The sequence below is a fragment of the Macrobrachium nipponense genome, chromosome 44 (assembly GCF_015104395.2).
Source record: "Macrobrachium nipponense isolate FS-2020 chromosome 44, ASM1510439v2, whole genome shotgun sequence".
Lineage (NCBI taxonomy): Eukaryota > Metazoa > Arthropoda > Malacostraca > Decapoda > Palaemonidae > Macrobrachium > Macrobrachium nipponense.
In genome coordinates, this window is record NC_087221.1 from 22,487,885 (window position 1) to 22,512,643 (window position 24,759).

At 38.4% G+C, this 24,759-nt stretch overlaps 1 protein-coding gene across 3 annotated transcripts in view; it reads left to right on the forward strand.

Moving 5' to 3' along the window:
* Positions 1-24,759, forward strand: part of LOC135204088 (connectin-like) — a 622,057-nt gene that overhangs the window by 372,114 nt on the left and 225,184 nt on the right. The window lies entirely within an intron of this gene.

Genomic DNA, 24,759 nt, shown 5'->3' on the forward strand with positions numbered 1-24,759 from the left:
TACTGTGCTCCTAGAACAAGGGCAAATGCAGTGGGCGAATTACACAGCCCTAACTAAAGTAATGGATGCACTACCCTCCCCATTAAAATAATGGCTACGCTCATCCGGATGCCATATAATAGGCCTAGCGGTGCTTTACGGCGCCCGAGGGGATGAGGAGCGGCATGCAATCGCCCGATTTATCGTCTGGCCTATCGCCCTGCCCTTATAAAAGTTTATTGGGTGACCTGTTGTGTTGGTGAGTTTAATCAAGGTGAATGAAGCAGTGCGTTATTTAACACTGTTCTGCTCTTGTTGACATTAATCAGAGAATTTCGAATTGCGTAATTACAATGAACTCTTTGAAAGTATCTAGCGGAAATTAACTCAAATATAATCAGCATTTGACGCTTTTTTAAATATCCCCCCTCCCCCGCTTATTTTTGGATTCGTTTATGTAGAGGTTACTGTCGTATTCAGCTATGTCATATTTCTGTTGGCAGTATGGATGCGTTAACATTTGTAATATGCACCCTTCTGCTTTCAGTAGGCTGAGCCTGTCGATATTATCTTCCAAGGATAAGGTGCTATGTATAACCATTATTATTTAGCTGTTTTTATTCATTATGCATTCGTTGTCATAACTGAAGATGCTGTGTTAACGCTCTACCATTTATATATATATATATATATATATATATATATATATATATATATATATATATTGGTAAATAAGGATTTGACATCGAAAGACTTACAAGGACACAATTACCCACTTCTAAATCGCAAATTTCTTTGTCAAAGGTAAGAGAATCATTAATTGCATATTGATTACATGTTACAGGAGCTAAAACAGGAACAAGAAACTTAGACAAATGGTAAGAAATTTGCGATTTAGAAGTAGGTATAATTGTGTCTTTGTAAGTTTCGATGTCAAATCCATATTTACTAATATTCCTTTAACAGAGACCAATTGATATATATAGTAATATATATATATATATATATATATATATATATTATATATATAGAGAGAGAGAGAGAGAGAGAGAGAGGAGCGAGAGCGAGAGGAGAGGAGATATATATATATATATATATGATATATATATAATTATATATATATTTATTAATATATATCTAGAGAGAGAGAGAAGAGAGAGAGAGAGAGAGAGAGAGAGCGAGAGAGATCGCTAAATTCATATCTATACTCTAATCTTACTCTTATATATAAGAACCATCTATATCGTTATCATACTCCTATATCTATCGATATATCATATATATACCATATATATATATATACTACATTATGTATATGTGTGTGAGAGAGAGAGAGAGAGAGAGAGAGAGAGAGATTCAGAGATAAAAGCGGACAGGAGCAGCATTAGAGCACCACGGCCGGAGTCTTTGTTCTTTTCAAGATCATTGGGTTTTATGCCGGGGGTTATGGTGGACCTCCAGGACACGCTTGTATAAACATTTTTGCTTTATGAGTCTCTTCCCTCGACTCCTTTTTCCTTTTTTTTTTCTTTTTTAACTTTCATTATTACACTTACTCTTTGACTCTCTCTCCCTCTCTCCCTCTTTTCTTCCCCCCCACCCCTCCTTCTCTTTTGTGGTGGTTATTGCTCCTTGGAATCGTCGACTAATCTTGCCCGCTCATTTTATTTTTTTTTTTTATTTATTTTTTTATTTTTGCAAGTTTTCTTTTTTGGGAACTTAGCGGGTTTTGTGTCATCTGGTAAGCTTTGGGTTGTAAAGGTTATTTGGAGTTTTGTGCTTCCTACAAACAGACACGAATATATATATATATATATATATATATATATATATATATATATATATATATATATATATTATAAATATGTGTGTACATGTGTATTTGTATGTATATTATATATATAAATATATATCTTTATAATATACATATATATATATATATAATATATACACTTTATATAAGTATACATATAACATATAGGTGTGAGTGTGTATGTGATTGTGTTTGTGTGACGCACGAAGCTCAAAATAAACCTCCTACTAGATGACACACACTCCGCTTATTTCCCACAAACAAAACCAAGATCAGGTGACGATTCCCAGTAGCAATAAGGATCTCAAAACAGAGAGAGAGAGAGAGAGAGAGAGAGAGAGAGAGAGAGAGAGAGAGAGAGAGAGAGCGCATGTAATAATGGAAGGAAAACAAAAACAGAGTCGTGGGAAGGGACTCATAGAGCACAAATGTTTATATATATATAATATATATATATATATATATATATATATCAATAATATATATATATATATACACACGTATATATATAATAATATATATATAATCCCCGGCGTGACGAAATTCTTTAGGTAGTTCTTTGAAATCCTACGGGACCCGTAGCATAAAGCAAGCACGCACACACACACACACACACACACACACACACACACACACACACACACACCGCATAAGATTATATAATTGAACGTTTTATTATATGGCAGATTTGATTTCGTCCAGCGGAATAATGTTCAAAAGGACAAATCAATTAAACGAATCGGCAATGAACAACGCAAATAACTGGCAATCTACGGCGAAATATTTGAAATTGCCAGCATTCTTTCGGCTCTGGGATTTATATAAACTCAAAACGGGAACGGACCAAAAACACACTTTCTGGAAGCTTCCCTAATCCGACTCAGGCCACTCGAAAAATTCGGCTTAAATTCGTATTTTTCTTTTGTGTATTCGCGAGAGAGAGAGAGAGAGAGAGAGAGAGAGAGAGAGAGAGAGAGAGAGAGAGTAATCAAGCGAGACGTGTTGGTGGAGAGACATTCTTGCCAAGTGGAGTTTTGAGTGGCCTATAGATTTTATGCTCAGAAGAGCACTGGGGAAAGTGAGTTATTTAATAGTTTAAGATGTTTTTTTTTTAATGCATTATGCAAAAAGATAGAGAGAGAGAAGAGCGAAATAAGCAGAATATATTCGTGAAAGAGAATATAAACGAACGAAACCTTCAGGTATTTCTTTAGTATTTATTTTGTTGTGGGAAAAAAAAAGATGGAAAGAATGAGCAACCTGAATTGATTGTCATGAAGTTGGAAATGAGTGCTCCTTTTGTATTGACACACATACCTTTGTCGTATAATGAGAGAGAGAGAGAGAGAGAAGCTTTCAAAGGATTTTTTTAGTATTGACACACTCTTACCCTTATCTTATCTTACAGAAAGAGAGAGAAGAAATGAAGCTTTCCAATTATTCTGTAGCATTGACACGCCCTTACCTTTACTAGAGAGAGAGAGAGAGAGAGAGAGAGAGAGAGAGAGAGAGAGAGAATTATAATTTGGCTTTCATTGTAACACAACACCTTCGAACATCCAACGATAAAAGAAGCCAATTTGATTTCCACGCACTACCGGACAAGGGAACAAAACCCCATAGTCACGATGCAGAGGTTTATAAGACACGGAATGGGGGAGTGGATACTGTAGCTTACTTCGAAAGGAGAGAGAGAGAGAGAGAGAGAGAGAGAGAGAGAGAGAGAGAGAGATTTCTCAAAGCATTTGCTTTTATGTTATGCTTCTATCGCTATTGTCCTGCTGAGGAAGTCGTGTTGCCACGGTGTGTGATAGGAGCAGAAATTGATAGGGCAATCGCTTCGATCTCCCCAAAGACTCTCTCTCTCTCTCTCTCTCTCTCTCTCTCTCTATCTCTCATCTCTCTACTATAATATATATATATATATATATATATATATATATATATATATATATAGGATAACGACTAAGATCGAAGACTTGGGAAGATGCTATGCAAAGATGAGGCCGTAATGGTTAAGGGATGGATATTATTGGGTATATTAGTAGGGGGCGTGATCTTTTGACCCAATTCTATGGCATTTGTCTGATTTACATGGAAATTGTTCTTATATCTCCTATGTCATGTTTAGGATATGAAATTCCGCAAAGCCATATGGTCGGCAAGACCGACGAACGGGTATGGGGTATGGTCTATTGTCGGGTGCAGAGAACGGGGCATAAGAACCAAGCTCTTGGTTAGGTGGCGAGTTGGTTTTGGGGGAATGATGGAGGTAGGGTAGGGGGGAAGGGAGGAGTTCAGAAGGGCGTCGACCAGGACTGCTCATCTGAGGATGTAGTTAGTGAACCGAACACCAGAGAGGGCTAGATTGCAATCCTGCCTGAAACAGCGGAATGGATACCCCCAACCTTCTATACTATGGAAGGACCTCCTGTCCTTTTCCGTTTTCTTTTGTTGCTGTCCTTGTTCTTGATGACTTTCGTCTTCTTTTATAAATGGTACCCTGTTTTTTTTACCTTTCTTCTTGTTGCTGTAGTTCTATTTAACAAATAACCAGTTTAAAAAAAAAATACTTTCCTAATCGTTGCTATAAAAAATATTTTTCTTCTGTCACCTGCCTGAAGTTCTCGGTCAAAATCCTACTATATACACTCCCTGGTACACTAAGTAACAGTGCGCTCCTTTAATACCTACGGTCACCTCTACGTATTAGCCTCTACCCATAAGGAAAGGAACCTGAGTGTTGCACACTTTGATCATTAATTAGAACTTGTAATTGCTGGTGGTAATATTATGTTACTAAATTAAAATCAATATCCCTTTTATTTTCACCGTTTTTTACTGGAGCTAAAATGTTCAAGGGAAGTGAAGCTCTTCAAATGGACATGACAGTTTGCTAGGTTTCTAACTTCTCTGCAGTAAATGATGACATAACGAACGATTCTTTTGACATTTTCATTCAGTAATGTTCAATATTATTCAAAATACACACACACACACACACACAGTTTCCTGGTCTCCGTTTTTAAGCTTGACTCTTACCTCAGTTCTGGTCGACTTTTATTTTTTTTGTAAGGATGACTACCCTCACAATATAAACATTGCTTGTCAATGGTTTCTTCGTTTATATGCATACAACATAATATTTCTTGTCTATTTCATTAAGTGCATTTAAGCTGTAATGGTGTGTGTGTGTGTGTTCGTCCATTGAATCGTTCACATTTGCAGTTTATCCTATTTATACAATTTTTTTAGAACAGTTAATTTGTGTTGAAGGAATGACAGAATGCTTAAATGGATAAAGCACTATTTTGTGAAGAGTCGATAGTTTCATTCAATAAAAAAAAAGAAATAAATAAAAGGTCGAACTCTCGTGGCGTAGATCAAATTTTATTTTTCTTTCATAAAACAGACTGTAACAAGAAGCCGTAAGAGCCAAGTTGGACACATCTTGGGTTGACATGTTTACAAAGCAGCTTTTTTCACTATGGAACGATAGCATGACGTTTTCCATAGGCCTTCGCGTTTCCCCCCTGTAGGCCTAAGGAGAGAGGACGTCGCAGAGAGCAGGGTTTGTTATGAATTGTATTCGGCAAAAAAAAAAAAAAAAGTTCAGTGAAGGAGAGAGATTGACTGTAGCCTACATCATGGCATGTTGAAAAAAAATAGGCCTATTTTGGGAAATGACATCTTGGAAATGAGGCTTTCATGGTATACTCTTCACCAAGATACTTACGATGTAAATGTCATTTTAAGAGTAGGCTTTTTCGGCACTAGGCATCTGTAAAAGCATAGCGTCATAAACAAAATTAGTTTTAGACTATGGCCAATCACTCTTTTATACTGGATTTGAATTCAGTAAGTGACTCAAAATGCGTTTTGTAGGATTCCTTGATATTTCAGTGAAATATTACGACCAAAAATGTTCTATGGATATTAAGTATATCTTGGGTATGTAATTTATTTTTAACACATGTTTGTGTTTGATATGCATATGTATATATATATATATATATGTGTGTGTGTGTGTGTGTGTTTGTGTGTGTGTGTGTGTGCATGTATGTGTATGTTTGTGTGTGTGTGTGTGTGTGTACGGCAAATGCCACGAAGTAAAAAGTGAAACAACACTCCGTTGTTTCGCTTTTTCCATTATGACACTTCCCTCTGTTCATACATTCATCACGTTCCATATCATCGTGATTCAGTTATACATGTAATTGCATCTCTTTCCAAATCCCTAGTACACACACACACACACACGACGGAGTCACCGAGCTCAATTATTTTGAGATCTCGCGTAATACTACGTAACAGCTGCGCTATTTCCTGAGTCATGGTTTAAGAATCGGGTGCCCGGCTCTACTGCTGCCAACAGACTTTTGACTTTCTGTTTTATTTATTTTTTTATTTTTTTCTGATTGATTGATTTATTGAAACGAAAGCTTTTCTTTAGGTGTGTTTTTATTTGTCTAAATTTTCGTTATTGTTGTTATTGATTGAGTAACCCGCAGAATTTCTATTCATTTCGTCTTTATTTTGTGAATGGGACTACTTTGTTTTATGGTCTGTTCTCGACTTATGTTAATTTGTTACTGCTTGTGGGCCACGGTAATTTTGGGTGAGAGAGAGAGAGAGAGGTTTCTTGTGTGTATGTGTTCTTATACGTTATTGTGTGTGATTTGAAGTTTACTTTATAGAGAGAGAGAGAGAGAAAGAGAGAGAGAGAGTGATAACTAGGAAAAGAGAGAGAGGAAGAAACTATACTGGCAGATAGACCTATCTCCTTGGTTGGTTCGAAATAGTATTTTTTCAGGTATACTATTATAATACTTTAATTATTTATACACACACACACACACACACACACATATATATATATATATATAAATAATAAATAATATATATATATATATATATATATATATATATATATATATAGAGAGAGAGAAGAGAGAGAGAGAGAGAGAGAGAGAGAGAAGCTTACGAATAGGCTGGCCAGGTGTCATTAATATTCCATAATGAATATTTTGGCATTGTGGTCTTCACACGGGTTGCCTCATAAATTACATCCACTTCCTCTCCTACCCACGGGCTTCCTCTCCTCCTTCTAACACCCACCCCCCCTCCCCTATCCCCACCCGCTCCCCTCCCCCTCATCACTAACCGCTCCTAAATCCTTGATGTGTATAAGGTTCCTTCGGGGAATAATTACCTGCATATTCATAAAATTATGAGTTTAATGAATATGCTGTCTGGAAGAAATTTGGAGATGAGTTAGTGCTTGCCTTTTCATCCTACCTCTTTGCTTCATAATATTACCTTTAAATTTAAAGTGTAAGTCAGTCTCAATGTAAGGAAACTCAGCTAATAAAGGTATGAATATTTCCTTACTCCTCTATTCAGAAGGACTATTCAGAAATCTTTTTTGGATTGGGTTGCTAGCTCCATTCCCTTTCCTTTCTACAACCTGTTTGCGAACCACCTCGATCAACTTGCCACCAGGTACATTATTTTGCTTAGGCAGCAAAGCGCGGTGGTGATTGACGTATGCTGTTGCACGCGAAACAATCTTGTACTCAGTTCGTAACCTCTCTCTCTCTCTCTCTCTCTCTCTCTCTCTCTCTCTCTCTCTCTCTCTCTCTCTCTCTCTCTCTCTCTCAGTATATATATACTCAATTGAGGAACTTTATTGTTAACACTATCCACATTCCTTCTCTTCACCTAAAATAATCTATTTGTTTGACTTCTGAATAAATTGCTATCTCAGTTTTGCTTTTGAAATATGCCTCTCCCCCTCGACCTGGTTGAGTTGTCGGTGGCAGTTTACTGGAAAGAGAAGGCAACAGTACCACAGTTGAGAAGAGGATTCAGTTCCTGCCCTCTACAATAAATACTCGACCCCTTCATGTTAGATACAGGGAAGCCAAGTGGTGGACCTGTAACAATAAATATGTACAAGGCAAAGTGGACTCGTGTGTCTTTCTCCGTCTCTGACTGTCTGATTTTGTATCTTATGTTAACTGATTGAGGACATCTTTGCTCTGTCTCTTGAGTTTGTCTGTCTGTAAGATGGTAGGAATTTCATATTTTCCTCTCTTTTTCTAATGCTGGTACACTTGGAGCATCAAAGAAAATGGGTATGAAAGTGTGAGCGTGTTTACAGCCACGATTTTTACTTGAGTGTATGTGTGTGTGTGTGTGTGAGAGAGAGAGAGAGAGAGAGAGAGAGAGAGAGAGAGAGAGAGAGAGAGCTCCTAAGCGTTAATTAATGAGAGCTGAAGTAGAGCAGTGTCTAGTGACAACCCGTGTGTAAAATTATATTTTTAAACATTTTGAAGGCATTTAAAACTTTCCCTGAAAGTCCATTTCAAACGGAAACTTTTTCGTATTGGGTCCAACTTTTCCCTTGGCTTGAACCCTGGTATTCATAAGCTTTTGAAAAAGAAAAAAGTCAAAATGGAAGGAAAAAATAAAGTATCTATGGTATATAAATTCTGGAGATTATCACGCGGGAATTTTTGGATTTGGCTCTTTTTAAGACTTATGGTAATGGCGCTCTCTCTCTCTCTCTCTCTCTCTCTCTCTCTCTCTCTCTGTCATTTTATGGTTAAAATTTTAAAGACTAGAGATCTTGGCATGTTAAAACTGTTTAGTTACTATTAAATTTATTTGTCTATGCTTATGTTGTACCTGAATCGCAATAGCCACTCCAGTAATTAAAACCCAGGCCCTCTCGGTAGTGAGACGAGCATCATAATACCTAGATGTTAATGGGCACCCGTGCACACATAAGTATTGATACATGATTATTAAATCTTAACTTATTATTCATACCTGCGCTTATAATATAGCAGATTTATTTTGCAACGAATTAAAGTTAGATATTACATTATTGGGTATCATTATTTTGTTCACTAACTGAAACTAATCCTTGTGTTTCATTTTCCTATGGTCTGTATTTTGATCAACACTATCGACTGGCACCTCGGTTAAAAGTCTCCTGAATGGGGAAAATATTACTCCGAGTGTTGGATGCAATAAATTGTAAACTTTAGGTTAAAGAAGTTAAAAAACCAAATGTCATGAAGCAGGATCAGTAAAAGGTTTATTTTAAACTCTACCCCTTTTCCTTCCTTTTCCATTTTGCCTCCATCAATGTGGTTGTGACTTTTGTAAGGTCTGTTAGTTTGTTTCCAGTTCGTTAGATGTGTTGCTGGAAACGTTTTCGGTGGATTTTTTTTACAAAGTTTTTACTGAAAGTTGGTGATCAGATTCTTGGAGACATAAGAATGCAGCTTGAAACGATGTTGTTCATGAACTCTTTGTTCTTGCGTTAGGAAAGGCCGTTTTTGCCGGGTTTATCTTTCCTATATAAAGTATGATTTTCCAGTCTCTCTCTCTCTCTCTCTCTCTCTCTCTCTCTCTCTCTCTCTCTCTCTCTTCGCTGGTTAAGGATTTATCTAGTAACCCTAGTGCCACGCCCCCTGCAGCCCTCCGAAATTAAAGAATATTTCTGATTTATCGTTAGATTTTATATATATATATATATATATATATATATATATATATATATATATACCACACACACACACACACACAACACACACACACATATATATATATATATATATCATATATATATATATATATAAATGAAATTCGCTTTGTTAGGAATATGATAAATGTGAATATTTTGAGTCACTAGCTTTGGTAGAAATCGACAGTTGTTTTCATTTCTTTTCACGAGTTTAATGTTGGTTAAAGATATCTTTCTAGTCCTGTCCCTTCGCGATACGAAGTTCCTTCAATTTCTTTTTGTTTAATGGGGATACGTGATAATACTTTAACGATGTATTTTGCTGGCGGTATCTGATTAAAAAAACAATAAAACATTACAACAATCCAATTGAGACATGTGCCTGGCAAACTTTGCTACAGATATCCGAAAGGGCTTACGCCCAAGAGCATTGCAATTACTCATTTTAATGGCTTTTAACCATAATAGCTGTAATTGAAAAGTAAATTACTCTCCCTTTCGCCATGCTGATAAATTCTTATAAATATTTGGTGCAGTAATTAATGGCTAGATGAAGGCATTATTTCCCCAGCTCGGGTTTTGGATGATGGAGTGGCACGTGGGGGAGGTTTGGATAGCAAATTGAGACGTCAGGAGTCGTGGGCACTAATAAAGGATTACCCTTGGCCTTCTCCGGGGGACTTAGAAGCTAAGCATAGTGGTTTAACTCTCGGTCGCTTCCTGCCTTTAGCTCTGATTGGGAAGCGTTATTATGTGGAAAATGGGACCACAATAATAATAATAATAATATTGCATGTTGCATGTTTGTTGTGTGATACCGGATTGCTCCATATGTCTTCCCAGAGTCTCTTACTTGGTTCGGCTTCAGGAATTTCTGGGTGGTTGTCTTCCCCTCTTAGTTGGCTGTATAGTCTTTTCTGGTTGGTTCCGAACAGTTGGATCTTATGTGCTTTGGCCTTAAGCCTCTGTTTTACATCTTCTATTGTGTTGTTTAGTCCCCTCTCTTGTACTTTGTATTTCTCGTTGAGTTCCTCCCTTGTTTTCTTGCTTCTTAGCCTTTTTTCTGCCATCTCTTTCAGTTTACTCAAGTCAGATCTCATCACCATGATTTGCTTTTCCAAGCGCCTTTTCCAAGGAGGTTGCTGTTTTGGTTTCTGTTGGGTTGGTTGTGCTGGTGGTGTTGGTGTTCGAGTCCTTATCAGTTCTGCTACTAATCTTGCTCCTGCATATGCCAAGTTATTTGTTTCTGTGATACTGGTGGTGTGTATTATGCCCATTATTTCATTGACCTCACTTGTTTTCTCCCTAAATTTCTTGGTGTTGTAGGCTTTCATCCATTGTCTATCTTTTCTACCCATTCCGTCCTCTCTGTTACTTCGTCGGTGTTTCTTCGTGTGTCGTTGTTGGGGAGAGCCAGTTCTTTTTCTTTATGTTCCTTACTTGGTCTGCCAGCCTCTGCTCTGTTTGGGGAGTGTTATTCCTCTCATTCCAGATGTTGACCAATCTTCTTCTATATCCTCTCTCCGTCGGGTTGCTTCTGATGTAGCATCTCCATATTTCCTTATTTTCTTTTCTTGTCCATTTCTTCCTTTTTGCATCTGTAGCTCCAGGCTGTTGATTACTGTCGTTGTGGTGATCAGTTGCTGGATGACGACCTCCAAGTACCTGACCGTCTTCCCCTTCAATTGGGTTGCCGGACGAAGCTCCTCTGTTGCCAGAGGTTCCATTTACGTCGTTGTCGTTTATTCCTTCATTTCTTTCCATCATTGCTGAGTTTTGCTATTTAACCCATAGCTGGACCCTACCCCATCAGGGATAGGTACTCATTTACAGCTGAGTATGACTGGGGTAAAATTATGGTAAATGATGCTTTCCCAAGGAATCAACGCCGAGGAGAGCGGTCACCCATCCAACGACTGACCAGCCCCAATGTTGCTTAACTTGACTTAAGTCCATTGACGACCTAAGCCACTCCTCCACGGCGCCACATATTATTATTATTATTATTATTATTATTATTATTATTATTATTATTATTATTTTATTATTATTATTATTATTATTATTATTATTCAGAGGATGAAACCTATTCATTTGGAACAAGCACACAGGGGCCATTGACTTGGAATTCAAGCTTCCAAAGAATACGGTGTTCATTAGGAAGTAGTAAGAAGGGGTAACGGGAAGTACAGGAAGAAGAGATACTAATAAACATCATCATCATCACATTATTATTATTATATTTTTTATTATTAATTTTTATCATTGAGGTATAACAATTTAGTATCCCCGTCGAGTGAAGATTTGAATGCACCAAATTTGAAAATATTTCTTCCTTACGGACTCAGTTTGATATTTTTTCATTGTTCGTATTCTGCTTCCCAAAGTTCAGTGTGATCCATTCGCCCTTGCACCAGGCAGCTAAGGTTTGTTGCATGGTTTCAGTAACGTTATGACAGAACAGAAAGCAGTACATTAACTCATCCGGCAGAAACTCAATAAATATATTTCAGTGACTCAGTATATATATTTCAGTGACTCAGTAAATATATTTCAGTGACTCAGTAAATATATCTCACAATAAAAGAATCAGAAGAGCCTCTGGTGATTATAGACTGTGATATTCTTGATGTCTGTCTTGGTATTTTCGGTGACCTTAATGAAACGTTGATATCTGATCTGAGTTTTATTGCAATTATCCTTTTGTATTTGTCTTAAGAACAGACGACTCATAAAACGGGTATTTCCGAATGTCATGGCTGTCACATAATCCGGGACGAAGATCTAATCACAGACGCCAGAGAGAGAGAGAGAGAGAGAGAGAGAGAGAGAGAGAGAGAGAGAGAGAGAGAGAGAGAGAGAGAGAGAGAGAGAGAGAGAGAGGGGGGGAGGGTGGGGGGGGGGAGAGAGAGAGTCCTCAACTGAAAAGCGAAGGTTTTCTCATCTGGACTTGGGGAGTTATTCTAGACATCAGAGTAGCTTCTCTTGAGCCAAGCAGTGGATTGTTACCTGGTGATCGGTTGGTGATCAGTGGATTGTTAGTGTGTCTGTGAAGAGAGAGAGAGAGAGAGAGAGAGAGAGAGAGAGAGAGAGAGAGAGAGAGAGTCAGATAAAAGATTATTGTATTGTCATAATATTCATCTTCATATAATTAAAAACTGCAAATACTCCTTCGAGGTGTCGAAACATCCTTCAGGTATTCTGCAATGAAGCAAGAGCGCGTGCGCGGACATTAATTGGTGTCTTCGGTGTTAATGGAATCTGCGAAATATATCTGATTAAGTAAAATTCAGTAGGACCTCCTCTTTATTCGCGACACGAAGGATTTGATAAAACACCCCATTAGATATGTCCTCTGGTAATTAATATTATTGTTATTATTGTTAAAAAATCGACAATTATATATTAAAATATATTTCTACGTAAAAAAAAACAAAGACTTTCGAACACCTGAACGGCGTTCCTCATCAGTGCAGACGTTAAAATGTAAATGGCCATTCACAATTTAATGTCTACACTGATGAGGAACGCCGTTCAAATGTTCGAAAGTCTTGGTTTTTTACATAGAAATATATGTTAATGTATAATTGTGGATTTTTTAACATTTTATTTTCACGAGACTGTGAATTTGTTAACAATATTATTATTATTCAGAAGATGAACCCTGTTCATTTGGAACAAGCCCACCACAGGGGCTATTGACTCGGAATTCAAACTTCCAAAGAATATATGGTATTCATTTGGAAGAAGTATGAGAAGGTAATAGGAAATACAGAAAGAAGAGATCAGTTTTTCGAAGAAGTGAATAATAAATAGATTGATAGATAAGTAAAAATGGAATTAAATTATTAAAATACCAAGAGAATTATTTGAGAGTATTAATGCACGACACCTTCGCTTTAGCTTTTGAAGTTCCAGTTGCAAAACATCAAGAGCAGATAAGTGAAGAAGAAGAAAAATAAAAAATAAAAAATTATCTTAATAAACGTTTCGGTCCACATGAAACGTTGCCGGTACTCTCCCTCGGTAACTCGATAATCTAGCGACCCTTTGACGACCTCTTCTTTGAAGATCGGTCGTCATTGAGGCCTGTCACGGGGGCGGCGGATTGACTCTGACGACCACGACGACGACGAGGAAGCCTTTCAAGGAGAGATGATGATGATGATGAAGAGCAGCATCACTGGGCATATCTCGGAGCTGTTTCGTGGAGAGCGGAGCTGCCATTGTTACGGAGGAATGATCTTAGCGTAAGAAGCTAAAAGCGTTTGAAAACAGACTGACAACAACAACGAAAACTGTTTTTGTGTTGATACGAATATGTTTGTTTTTCATTCTAAGACTATATTGTGAGCTGCGTTGTCTTCTGGTGCTTCAAGTATATTTACAACTTCTTTCAACAGGTTTAGAATGACTTGTAAATTAGAAATGTTTTTGTTTTATGTTACCATTATTATTATTATTATTATTATTATATTATTTGAAGGTAGGAGACCCTCTCTCAAACATGTTTTGTTAAAGATGATGGCAGCATCAGTGGAATTGATTTTATATATGGTTCTTTTCAATTCTTCTTATTATTCTTCTTCTCATCAGGGCTGATATTTGCTAATAGCTGGCCGATGTTCATATCTCGGGTGAAAGAAATGTTTTCTAAAAATAATAATTTATGATATGATAACAAAAGTGGTTAACAAATCTTAGTCTAAGGGTGTAAACGGAATTCCAACGTTTCCAACCGTATCATCGGTTCATTTTCAAGGAAAGGTGAGCTTGAACTGATATTATTTTATTATATTATTATTATTGTTAAAAAATCCACAATTAAATATTAAAATATATTTCTATGTAAAAAAAAAAAAAAAAAAAAAAAAAGAAACTTTCGAGCAAACCTGAACGGTGATCCTCATCAGTGTAACGTTAAATTGTAATTTTTTTTTTTTTTTTCACATTTTAACGTTACACTGATGAGGATCACCGTTCAGGTGTTCAAAAGTCTTTTTTTTTTTCTTTACATAGAAATATATTTTAATACGTAATTATGGATTTTTCAACAATTTGCTTTCACAAGACTGTAAATTTCTTAACAATTATTATTATTATTATTATTATTATTATTATTATTATTATTATTATTATTATTATTATTATTATTATTATTATTATTATAGTTAGGATTAATTTCTCAAGCAAGCTTCCACATAATTTAAAGTCCATAGGTCCAAAAAAAAGAGAGGACAGAGCATAGCCAAGAGATATCCATAGAAGTTGGGTGGATCCTTTCGACAGATAAGGAAACAGGAACTCGGCCCATAGGTCGCAGTTCGCTTTGTAGTTTAATGGACCATATGGGCGGAGATATATGGTTAGATGTCCGTTGACTAAATGATAGATCTCTTCATAGGGAAAAAAAAAAAAAAAGACTCTGGTATGTACGCTCAAGGGATAGAGACGCAGACAGAAAGACGGATGTGGTGGCATAAATTGAGATGGAGTACGAACCCTATGCAACTCTCTCTCTCTCTCTCTCTCTCTCTCTCTCTCTCTCTCTCTCTCTCTCTCTCTCTCCGTAGGTCAGTAGAGGCATGATGCGCATGAGGGCGCGTGCCCAGATCGCTCTGTCCTCGCTGGAATCTTATTTGCTAGGGCATCTTACTAGGAGCGTGGGTACCATGCTCCAAATGACCCACAGAGAGAGAGAGAGAGAGAGAGAGAGAGAGAGAGAGATCATCGCTATTTCCCCCGTTCGCTCCAAGTCTTTATTTCATTATACTACGTCGTTCTAACTCGTCTAAAGCAAATAAAGGAGAGGAAGTGTGGGACGGTAGGTCTTTCAAATAGGATGATTTCCCTTCCGTCCTCTCAGATTTCAAAGAAGTCACCAGATCATGAAATAGGGAGACGAAATGGAGCGTGCATGTGGGGCAGCGAGAGAGCTTAGCATATGCTTCCAGGTCACTCGCTCTCTCGGGTGTCTCTCGAATCTCGCTGTGACCCATTGCTATTCCCACCAAGTTCCTACTACATAGCATTCATTTGGTTCTTCAGAGTCAAGTTCGTCTAGATACTTGAGGATGCTGACTTTCCACCGTCTTCCGTTCGACGTTTTACTGAAGAATGGTAGATTCGTTCATTTTGAACTTCTTGGCTGGTGATGCAGTCCACTTAGCAAACAAAACATCTGCAAAGGTATATACTTTATTGTTTGTAAGCACATTGTATTTGTGGTGATGCATATATTCAGCTTCCGTTTCCCATTTTGCAATATTCGTTATATCGCAGATGATCACTGATCGTTATAGTCGGGGTATGTATCCGCCCCTGATCGTTATGATAGGGGTATGTATCCCCCGTCAGCTGGATATTATTCGACTGTGTTATGAAAATCTTGTTACTGAACGAAGCCAAAATGTCAGCAAATATCAAAACTTAAAAGTCAAAATCGACAGCCAGATCTGATATTCATAAGGTCACCTGGATGTAGTTTCAGTTTAAATCAATGGGATTCAGGTAGTGTTCTGCTTTTAGTACTTCTGTTGAAAAACGTTATATATTTAGTACTTCTGTTGAAAAACGTTGTATATATATACCAAGCAAGGAAGTAGACATTAAATACCTTCACAGTCACAGTAGACTATGGTATTATATTGTTGACTTGGGAGTGTCTCATCATAGACATTTATACAGTTTATGGCCTACTCTTACTCCGGTGGTTTTCAGATCGCTTACAAGATAAAGCTAAAGTTCGCAGCAATTTTTACTGACACGGTATGAAAGCGTTAACCTGTACTTTAACCACTTCCCTTGTATTCGGATTTGGAATCAACGTGAGTTTATAAACTCATAACAATTACCAGTAACAGAAACAAGCCATAATGGGCTCACTATAATTATAGAAGAGACAAATGAGAAACTTTCCAGCTATGCTGGTCGGAAGCTTCGTTGAACAGTGTGAGGGGAAAGATCACCACGGTGTTATTATATATACTTCCTGATAGCTGCTTGAGACAGGGAACAAGGGATTATATATGGTAATTGTTTCTGAGTTTTTCGCGTAAACAAGTGCTGCGGATGTATGAGTATTTATACGCCAGCTCAGCAAGTGCCCCATGTCGGTATTCATCCTAGCATAGTCTCGAACGCCTCACTCGTGTCTATCTATCCTTTGCTTTGTCTTCCACAAGTCTCCACCCACGTTGTCATCCAAGCAGGTCTGGGTCGTCCGACTCTTCTGGTTCCCACAGGAGCCCAGCTAAAAGTCACGTACTGTCCTCCCAGGAGTTGTGCGAAGGACATGTCCAAGCCATCTCCGTATCCTTTCACCAAGATCAAATTTACGGATGGAACTTCTGAAATTTCTCACATGGTATCATTTCTCAATCTGCCCCGCCATCTGACTCCTAATATTCTTCTAAAGCTCGATATTGAAATCGACAAAATCGTGTGTGTGTGTGCGTGTGTGTGTGTGTAAGAGAGAGAGAGAGAGAGAGAGAGAGAGAGAGAGAGAGAGTGAAAAATGAAAATACTGTCGTCTCAGTAAACAGGATATAATAAATTTTCCGTAAGGGACACAGGGAAAGAGAGAGAGAGAGAGGGGGCGAAAAGAATATGACCATTATAGTGAGTTCAGGGATGCGAGAGAGAGCGAAAATATTATGATAATTAAAATGGTATTTCATGAGAGAGAGAGAGAGAGAGAGAGAGAGAGAGAGAGAGAGAGAAATATGTGCTAATTAAAATAGCTGTTCCTAGAAGAGAGAGAGAGACAGACAGACAGAAGATACAAGGGTAACAAGGCCATTACAAGAACAATCTCTGTCAAGCGATGCCACGGGAGTCGGTAAGGCTGTGATTGCCAGGAAGAGCATATGTGGAGGTCACCCTTATCTTAATTGTTTAAGTCTTTATGTCGCCCACCCCCGGCTCTTGGGACCCGTCGCCTCGACGTCCTGTTGGAATCCTAAAGAAGACGGAGAAGAAGAAGAAATTCTCGAGATCAGGCTCTCTGATTTGAACGCTTAAAGCTACCAGTCAGGAGCCAAGAATGGGCAAAGGGCCCATATGATTCGGGGGTCAAATTGTGGGTCAACAAAGGTCAAGGAGAGGAAGTGCAGAAAATGTCAAGGATTATTACGGCAACGTAGGGGAAGGTAGAAGGATTTCAGATATTACAGGACCAATGGAGGAAGGGAAGGGGAATTACGGGGATCACGCGACTAAGATGGGGAGGGGGAGGGGAAGGAAAGGGTGATTTTGACTGTTGTAAAACTAAGGGGAGAAAAGAAAGTGATTTCTGAGTGGTTTTGGGGAGTCAATACAATGGGAGGAAAGGAGGGGTTGGATTTCATATGCTGCAGAAATCATATGGGTGAGATAGATTCCAAAAGCCTTAAGAAGCAGCAAATAGAGAAAGGTGGGAGGGAGGGGAGTGTTACTAATGTGGGTTTCTGAGACCCAGAACGGGTTGACGATTATGGGTGATGTTAGGACACAGGGAGCAGGCAAGAGGTTTCAGGGCGTAGCTAAGGGTGTGGGCGGTGAGGGAGTGGAGGGCCAATAGACAACCTAGGAGGGTAGAACCGAGACCCGAATTTAAGTCTGATGAATGACGAAATTAAAATCGCTTCTTGGTGGATTTTTGCAACGGCTGATTTATGCGACTGATGACGTATACACGCTTCCTTTCGTCTCATCACCTCCCCCCTCTCATAATTATACCACCGATTGATGTTACGTGCGGTCAGTAATTGCCATTGATGGATAGTGAGTCTAATTAGGGCGTGACTAACGACCGGAGGAGGAGACCAGTATCAGCAACAACGGAATTACACGAATAACGACTTTGTTTTTGAGGGAAGAAAATCACATCGGGCTGGAAATCTCGTTTCGGGGGGATCCTGTTTGCACTCGGTTTATGTGAATCCTAAAATAGTTGCAAAAATGCTTCTCACTTCCCTCTACGTTATACTGTAACATTATACACGATGCTTAACGAGGTAACACTTTGTCATTAACCTTTTTCGCTGTCAAGTAGATTTTTTTTGTATTAAACCGGTAATTCTGTAGTTTGTCAACATTATTGTCTCTACTCTACGGGATAACTTGATTATTTTAATTCTATGTACCTCTTGTGAAAAGGTTTATAATTATAAAATATAAAACTATGGTAACAAGTTCTTCATTATATTATCAACCTTTGATAACATAATTCATAGCAATTTTAGTCTCCAATAAGTTAATTAAGAAAAACTATATAACATTATCAGCCTTAAGCAAAAACGGTATATAACAATTTCTGCCCTACGGAGGTAAAGATATATCTAACATGGACTGCAGTAGGTAAAAAAAGGTAAATAACATTACAATCCTTAAGCAACAAATTATCTAACATTATCTGCTTCAAGTAAAGAGGTGTCTAACATTATGTGCCTTTAGTAAGAAAAGGGTATCAAACATTATCTGCTGTAAATGAAAAGAAAACTGCCTCAATTAAAGAAGTATATAACATTATCACCCTTAGGTAAAATTATATCTAAAAAATGGTCTGTCTTGAGTAAAAAGGTTTCTAACATTGTCTACCTCAAGTAACAAGGTACTTAACATTGTATTGACAAGGCTGCTGGCCCGGAGAAACAATATTTTCGACATGTTCGACTTCCTGCAACAAGGGCTATATGGTCGTATACAAAACGATCCACCTTCCTGGCACTTTTCGTTGTGCTTTGACGCTGCGCGTAAATATGTAATAAATATAATGTTGTCCCGGCTCTTCTTCTTCTACTTCTTCCTCTTCTTCTTTCAGAGTCAGGCTCATCATCGTTTCCACTCTGATTGACGTTGCCATGGTGGACGATGGGGGACGTGGCCAAGTCTCTGGAAGTGACTTCCAGAGATTTCCAGTTCTGTTATTATTATTATTATTATTATTATTATTGTTGTTGTTGTTGTTGTTGTTGTTGTAAACAATTCACAATCTCGTGAACAATCAGTCATAAAAATCCACAATCATATACATTAGAGTATATTACTATGTAGAACAAACATAGACTTTCGAACACCTGAGCGGTGTTCCTCATCAGTGTTGACGCATTTTAGTTAACACTGATGAGGAACACTGTTCAGGTGTTCGAAAGTCTATGCTTGTTTTACATAGCAATATGCTCTGATATATGATTGTGGATTTTTATGACACATTATTATTATTATTATTCGACTGGGTGGTATTTATGGTGTGGGGTTCCGGGTTGCAACCTGCCTCCTTAGGAGTCCATCACTTTTCTTACTATGTGCGCCGTTTCTAGGATCACACTCTTCTGCATGAGTCCTGGAGCTATTTCAGCCTCTAGTTTTTCTAGATTCCTTTTCAGGGATCTTGGGATCGTGCCTAGTGCTCCTATGATTATGGGTACGATTTCCACTGGCATATCCCATATCCTTCTTATTTCTATTTTCAGATCTTGATACTTATCCATTTTTTCCCTCTCTTTCTCTTCAACTCTGGTGTCCCATGGTATTGCGACATCAATATTATTATTATTATTATTATTATGATTATTATTACTCCTTTTTCAAGATTCTCCCCTCAGTTATGATATCCTTTATTGATTGGGGAAGAATATAATCAGAAAGATCGGAAACACTTTCTAGTACTATCAATATTATAAGCAATACAGTTCAACACTTCTGCATTATGAGAGTCTGCCATAATGGTGTCTTAAAGTTTGCGAGATTAACAACCGAGTTACATTTAAACCTGGTAAATACGTAAGAAACGGTTCAAGAATATGTATGTATTATGCATATAACATATATATAGTCATATATATGTATGTGTGTATAGTTGCAAGATTTCCCAGAAGTAAAGCTTTTGAGAATGTCACAGAGAGAGAGAGAGAGAGAGAGAGAGAGAGAGAGAGAGAGAGAGGACTGTCGCGCATTTTACTTAATTTAATTTCCAGGAAAGCGAAGTTTGTAGGATTCACTGAGAAGAACTTTTGTAATATTATTTCCTCGAAATATAATTCCATAAAAATTAGCAAGACACAGACAGATTCTGAGTCTTAAGAAATTTTTTTTTTTTTCTTAGACATACAAAAGTCTGTTGGCGTTTCTCTGACAAAGAGAGAGAGAGAGAGAGAGAGAGAGAGAGAGAGAGAGAGAGAGATGGGGTTGGGGGAGGGAAACTAAACCAGGCACTTATAGAGGGCATACGAGCCAAAGGCTTTTGAGATATGATCTGTCAGGCAGTCCATGATATATTATTGCGTTTCTTCTTCTCTTCCTCCTTCGTGCATCAAGATGCGTCTCGCTTCCTATACTTTATATCTCCTCTTCTTTCTGTCGTGAACTCGATATTTATCACGAGGATTTTTGCTATTTGTCGCTCTCCTCTCGGATTTGTCTTCGTTTTTATCTGTAGGTCTTTGGTGAAGTCAACGCCAAAAATTCTCGAGTCTTTTATATATTTTACCTCTAGTTTTCTATATATTTTTTTCTTACCTCTCTTCGGTCTGCTCGCCTTTTGTGAGATCACCGCTGGAAATCTTTTTGGGTCATCTTTTTACTCTCTCTCTCTCTCTCGCTCTCGTACACAGATCTTTGTAGCTCTAAAAACATCTACAGATATAGTATGTATTTCACATACACTTAGACTTGTATTTCCAAAGTAAGTCTTGCCGTCATACACACACACACAATACATAAGTGAATTAGTGTATTAAGAAAGGAATTCTCTCTCTCTCTCTCTCTCTCTCTCTCTCTCTCTCAAGATAAGGTGGGTGGGGGGTTAGAGGCAGGGAGGGGTGAAGGAATCGGGGAAGGGGTTGTTAAGGGGATCAAGCTTGTTTCCCGCCGTGATGGGCTTTTGCCCAGACAAACATATCGGCGGATGTCCAGACGTGACTGCAGAAAGAACATGAGGAGAAATGATGATAAAAGCAATGGTACGGTAGTATTTGATATGAACATGATGATGTTTGTGAGGGAATATTTAAAGACTAAGAAATATGGTTTTTCTGACATAGACGAAATGCGCAGTTTACAAAGTCGAAATATGCATTGATTGCATCATTGCTTTAATGTAGCAGAATTATATTAAACGGCAATGTTTCAAGCAGTAGTAATGATGATAATAAGGGCTGTAAGACGGGGGGATATAGATGAGTGGAGATTTGTGAAAGATTAAGCACAAGAAAGACACGAATTGCTGAATTTCACAGAGGCCCTTTGAACTAAAACACTTTACCAGTCAGAACAAAATGGAGATCAAGTTTGTGCGGATCAGCGGAAAAGACTTACATGAAAAAGTTAGCAAAGTGTGAGGAGTGAAAATGGAAACGTGCCAGAATCTGAAAATAATGCCTGTGGAAATGAAGTACAGGGCAAACGGTGATTACCTTAAGCGATCTAATTCCCTTGGAGTGCCACTTGTCTTTGCGCTCACTGCGCTCAAAAACGGTTTATCACAGCGAGAGAAAAATGTGCTTTGCCGCGTCCCTTTCAACACGGAGAACCCGGAAAAGAGTTTTTGAACTCATTTATTCTCATTCCTCATCTCAAAGTGTAACGATACGTTATGCAAATGAGCAGATTTGTTCGGGTGAGTGTTTTGGATAGCGCGTGAAACGGCTTTAAGTGGTGGTGTGTAAATTTCAGCGACGCTGCTCTGTGACTTTACTTTTTTGTGAGAGTTGCAAAATTTGTTCGCGCACTTACTGCTCGGAAGTATAGATGATGTGGAAGGATGATACATGTAACATGTATGATTTTCTTCTTCTTCTTCTTCTGTGCTTAATGGCGTCGTTTTTAGCAAATGGGGAACATTTAGCAAACCTTAAGTGGTTTTTTTTTCTTTTTACCTTCTTTCTCGTAGTGTGCTATTTGTTCTGTCGTCGTATCTTGAGTCATAAGTTACTATGTTTGTCAAGTACTTGACATTTCGTTTAGTTTGTTCAGGGTGCAATACCCTTACTCTTTTTCCACATTAAATCTCTTGTGATTAAAATGGGTGCCCAGTTGTCTTTGATGATGATAATAATAATAATAATAATAAAATAATAATAAATAATAATGATAATAATAATAGAATGCCTGAAAATATATGGGGCAGAGGAAAACACCATCAGCTTCCTCAAAAATACAATGCGCAACTGGAATACAATACTTACAAGCTCTGGAATAAGACTAGCAGAGGTTAATATCAGGAGAGGGATCTTCCAGGGCGGCTCACTGTCCCCACTACTCTTCGTAGTAGCCATGATTCCCATGACAAAAGTACTACAGAAGATGGATGCCGGGTACCAACTCAAGAAAAGAGGCAACAGAATCAACCATCTGATGTTCATGGACGACATCAAGCTGTATGGTAAGAGCATCAAGGAAATAGATACCCTAATCCAAACTGTAAGGATTGTATCTGGGACATCAGGATGGAGTTTGGAATAGAAAAATGCGCCTTAGTCAACATACAAAAAGGCAAAGTAACGAGAACTGAAGGGATAAAGCTACCAGATGGGAGGCAACATCAAACACATAGATGAGACAGGATACAAATACCTGGGAATAATGGAAGGAAGGGATATAAAACACCAAGAGATGAAGGACACGATCAGGAAAGAATATATGCAGAGACTCAAGGCGATACTCAAGTCAAAACTCAATGCCGGAAATATGATAAAAGCCATAAACACAGTGGCAGTGCCTAACAGATCCACAGCGCAGGAATAGTGGAATGGACGAAGGCAGAACTCCGCAGCATAGATCAGAAAACCAGGAAACATATGACAATACACAAAGCACTACACCCAAGAGCAAATACACGACAGACTATACATAACACGAAAGGAAGGAGGGAGAGGACTACTAAGTATAGAGACTGCGTCAACATCGAAAATAGAGCACTGGGGGCAATATCTGAAGACCAGTGAAGACGAGTGGCTAAAGAGTGCAGAAGGAAGAAGGACTAATAAAAGTAGACGAAGACCCAGAAATATACAGAGACAGGACACTGACAGACAGAACAGAGGACTGGCACAACAAACCAATGCACGGACAATACATGAGACAGACTAAAGAAACTAGCCAGCGATGACAATTGGCAATGGCTACAGAAGGGAGAGCTAAAGAAGGAAAACTGAAGGAATGATAACAGCGGCACAAGATCAGGCCTAAGAACCAGATATGTTCAAAGAAAACGATAGACGGAAATAACATCTCTCCCATATGTAGGAAGTGCAATACGAAAAAATGAAACCATAAACCACATAGCAAGTGAATGCCCGGCACTTGCACAGAACCAGTACAAAAAGAGGCATGATTCAGTGGCAAAAGCCCTCCACTGGAGCCTGTGCAAGAAACATCAGCTACCTTGCAGTAATAAGTGGTACGAGAACCAACCTGAAGGAGTGATAGAAAACGATCAGGCAAAGATCCTCTGGGACTATGGTATCAGAACGGATAGGGTGATACGTGCAAACAGACCAGACGTGACGTTGATTGACAAAATCAAGAAGAAAGTGTCACTCATTGATGTCGCAATACCATGGGACACCAGAGTTGAAGAGAAAGAGAGGGAAAAAATGGATAAGTATCAAGATCTGAAAATAGAAATAAGAAGGATATGGGATATGCCAGTGGAAATCGTACCCATAATCATAGGAGCACTAGGCACGATCCCAAGATCCTTGAAAAGGAATCTAGAAAAACTAGAGGCTGAAGTAGCTCCAGGACTCATGCAGAAGAGTGTAGATCCTAGAAAACGGCGCACATAGTAAGAAAAGTGATGACTCCTAAGGAGGCAGGATGCAACCCGGAACCCCACACTATAATACCACCCAGTCGAATTGGAGGACTGGTGATAGAGCAAAAAAAGAAAAAAAAGATAATAATAATAATAATAATAATAATAATAATTCCCAGGATGTCTTGCAAATGTTTTTATATAGATGCTAAAAAGTCGAACAGACAGTCCAGAGAGAGAATTGGGGAAATTATGGACTGGAAGTTTTGCCTTATGTTTCGAATCTTTCTTTCTCTCTGTCGAAGATTTAGAGATCTTTCCCCACTCATAAAGTTTGTAAACAAGGAGAGAGAGAGAGAGAGAAAATGACTCACATTCACCCGAGAAAGATTTAGCTGCTATCTCTCCCAAAATCTGAGTAAAGGAATGAGAGAGAGAGAGAGAGAGAGAGAGAGAGAGAGAGAGAGAGAGAGAGATCATTGGCTAATCTTGCACCTTCTCTAAGTCTGGCCATATGGCTGGTTTGGCGTGTGACGGACCTCTACGCTATTTGGCTTCTGATGTGAGGCTAAACACAGCCCAGCTCTTAGCTGTTGTTTACAAGACAGCTGAATCAACATTTCTTTTTCGCATTGGGTCGAAAAAGGGGAAGAGGGGGGGGGGGGGGGGGGGGGGGGGGATTTGTGGAGAGTG